This window comes from Lontra canadensis, unplaced genomic scaffold, assembly GCF_010015895.1.
Source record: "Lontra canadensis isolate GAN:19392208 unplaced genomic scaffold, GSC_riverotter_1.0 scaffold58, whole genome shotgun sequence".
Classification (NCBI taxonomy): Eukaryota; Metazoa; Chordata; class Mammalia; order Carnivora; family Mustelidae; genus Lontra; species Lontra canadensis.
This window is the reverse complement of record NW_022631052.1, coordinates 9,987,416-9,990,680: the sequence shown is the minus strand read 5'-3', so window position 1 is coordinate 9,990,680 and position 3,265 is coordinate 9,987,416.

The window sequence follows — 3,265 nt, the reverse complement described above, 5'->3', positions numbered from 1 at the left end:
GGGCAGACCCCTGCCAGTCCCCCCTCCCCCAAACCCGGATGCTTTGAAGCCCCGTGCGGCATCGGCGCTGGGCCCACAGCCAGGGCGAGTGGCAGCCAGGCCGGAGGAGATGGGTCTGAGCTGGGCCTTACACGGCGATGAGCCCTGCTCCCCCTCTCTCCCCCGCCGCGGCCACCCCTGACGGTTTCTACAAAGAATTACTCCCCTGGTATTTTTACTATGTAATTTTCCTGTTTTATATTGGCAAAGAAAACTTTTTGGACACAAGACCATTCAGGGAAACTTTATAAAAACGCACATACTGTCTTGAGCAGAGTGAAGTACAGAAGTGAATGCCATTTCCTTTTTTACAAGCAGTGTATGGTCACACCTGTGGGTGCCTGTGCTGTGCCTTAGTTTCCCCTGGTGCCAGTGAGGGGCCGGCCCCGGCTCCCCTGCAGGCCCCCTGCAGGCTGGGCAGGTGGAGGGGCAGCTCCCACGAGCGGCTTTGCTCCCTGAGAGGCTTGGTCGGGGCACTGCCAGCGGAAGCAGCCTGTCCCACGGTGGACCAGGATCCTCGTAGCCAATCTCTTCCTCGGCGGGGGCCTCCGCGCAGGAGGGGGACAGAGGGACCCCGGCAGCATCTCTGCTGCGCCCAGATCATCGGATGGTGCCAACAAACTCCTGCTCTGCCGCACCCCACGCTCTTCCCGGCCCTTTGGGGTGGGGGGGGTGTCTCACCGGCCCAGGTAGTGGAACGGCGGCAGAGCTCCACAGGTCTGTCCCAGCAGGCCAGGGGTGAGGCCACCACGCTTTGTCTCCAGTTCCCCTGGGCAGGGACACCCCTGTACTGTCACTGTAATGCCCCAGGGGCCGGTTTACTGCCCTGCCAAGTGAACTCGGTGTGGATGTGGGGACGGCACTGCCAGGGCCGGGGCTGTAAAGCTGGAGGACCCTTCGTAATAAACAATCAACAACGGTCCTGTCATTTCGTTACTTGGGGATGTTCGTGGCGTATTTGGTTCTAGACGCTCCGTGATCAGTTCCGCGAGGGAGGTGGACTTTGTGTCGAAGTCGGGAAGCCGCCTCAGTGGCTTGCGTGTCTGCCTGGACTGGGGGCCCTAGCACTCGTAGAGCGTTTTGTGCTGCTGCCCAATCCCCCCAGCCAGGAGGAAAGGGCAGAAAGTGGGGAGAGCGGGTCCACAGGGTCCCCACTCTGCCCCGGGCCTCTGGGTTCAGTCTCTCAGGCCCTGTCCTGCGGATCACCAGCATCACCAGCACAGACGGCACTGCTCAGGGACACTCAGGCCCTTGACTGCTTGTTTCAAATGACCGAATTGAATGGGGGACCTTTTGTTCTGGAGCCCAGAGCCCCTCCCCCACAATGGTCCCAGGTGGAGGTAGGTGCTGCTTCCCTCTCGAGGCTGGGAGAGGGACCCTGCCTCCAGGGCTGCACCCCACCAGCCCCTCAGTGCCACCCCCCCCGCCTCCCCTGGGGGCTGTGGTGCCCTGGGAGGGACTTTCCTCACTGCGCCCCCCGGAACAGGAGCGCCAGGCTCAGCTCCCCTGCTGCCACCGCCTCCAGGGGGGCTGCCAGCCCCTGCCCCTCTGCGCTCCAGGAGGACATGCGAGGGACACTGCTGGGGTGGTCCTGGGAGGAAGAGGAAGGCTCTGCCTGAGGAATCCGTTTGCTCTTTTGAGAATTTGTGTCTGACAGTTGCTCTTTCCCTGGTGGCTGCTTAGGAAGCTTCGAGCTCGGTTTGTAGCCTTCTGCGGGGGCACTTGTAGACGGGGCTGTGTGCTCAGGGGCTTCTCACCAGCCCAGCTTTGTTTGATCCTCGCCTCCCCACTTGGGCCCCTGTGCTTGGGAGGAGGTCGGGGGGCACGGTGTGGGGGGTGCAGCGGTCCGGCCCCACGGCTTCCGGTGGCAGGTTTGCGTCGAGTCGGGCTAGTTCTCCGGATCGAGTGGTCCACGCGGGGCTGTCTGCACCGGTTTGTGTGCGGCGGAGCCGAGCCCCTTGCGTTGACGTCGTTCTGAAGCGCTTTTTCCTTACGAATGAGAACCAGGCTCCGGCCCGTCCTTCTGTTCGGGGAGTTTTCAGAGCACTTCGACAGCCCCACCCCGACCTCCCAGCCAGGCTGGAGCGAGGCGGGGCCCCACTTCACCCCGTGGGAAAGCCAGGCCCAGGGAGTGGGGCTCTTGTCTCCCTGACCGGCACGATGGCGCTTCCACAAGTGCTGGGGCCTGCGGGGCAAGGGGCGCACGCTCTGCGGGCAGCGCGCCGAGGCCAGCCTGCCTGGCCGGGAGCCGTCCGCATCCCCGGGGAAAGCGGGGCCGCACAGCCGGCTGTGCTCTTGGGAGCCCGGAGGCCGGGTAGGTTCTCGGAGGGAAGGCTCGGTGTGGTGGTGCCGGTCAAGCCCTGACCAGTGAGGAGTCAGGGTCACCGCCACTGCCCCCAGCCGGGGGACATTCTTAACTGCTGGGACTCCGTGGTCACTCCTCCCCTTCACAAAACAGCCTGGTTTCTGAGCGGGCCGGGGTGGGGGGCGGGAAGCCCCCAGCCGACGACTCACCACACCGGCGTCCGTCCCAGGACCTCAAGTCCCAAACCTCCCAGGACGCAGGCCAGGGCACTTCTTGGCAGAACCAGAGCAGCTCTTCCGTGGTTCCAAGCGCTCTGTCCCCTGCAGAAGTTAAGTCGTCTCCCAACCCGTGTCACACATTCTGGCTCCAGAGAAATGAACAGCCCAGGCGCGGCGGCCCCTCACCGGAGGGCGGTGGCAACGGTCCACGTGCGTTTTATTGCCCATCTGACTCTTCCAACAAGGAAACACTAAAGGCACGCAGAAAAGCTGGACCTTGTGCCCCCCTCCAGAACATGGCTGGGATGGGACCGCCGGGAGGCAGAGGGGACAGGGAAGCTTCTGGGGCCCACGGTGCTGGTCCTTTTCTCTCAACGCCTCCCTGGAGTCAGGGTGGGGGCTCAAAGAACACACGTTCTTACAAATCCTCCAAGTGGGACTGCCACTAGACAGCTGGGAGCAGGGGGTGGAGGGTGGGGAGGCTTTCTAGGGGCACAAGGTGCCTCTGGCTTAGAGAATGGCCCGCAGGCGTCCTAGTTCCCAGACTTTTGGTGTCTGAGCTGGGAAGGCCTTCAGGAGGTTGGGCTAGACTGAGAGGAGGGTAGAGGTGAGGAGGGGGTAGGCGATGGGCAACCCGCAGAACAGGGCCTCTAGGGCAGAAGAAGGCGCATGAAAACCAGGAACAGGATGGTCACCACAGGTG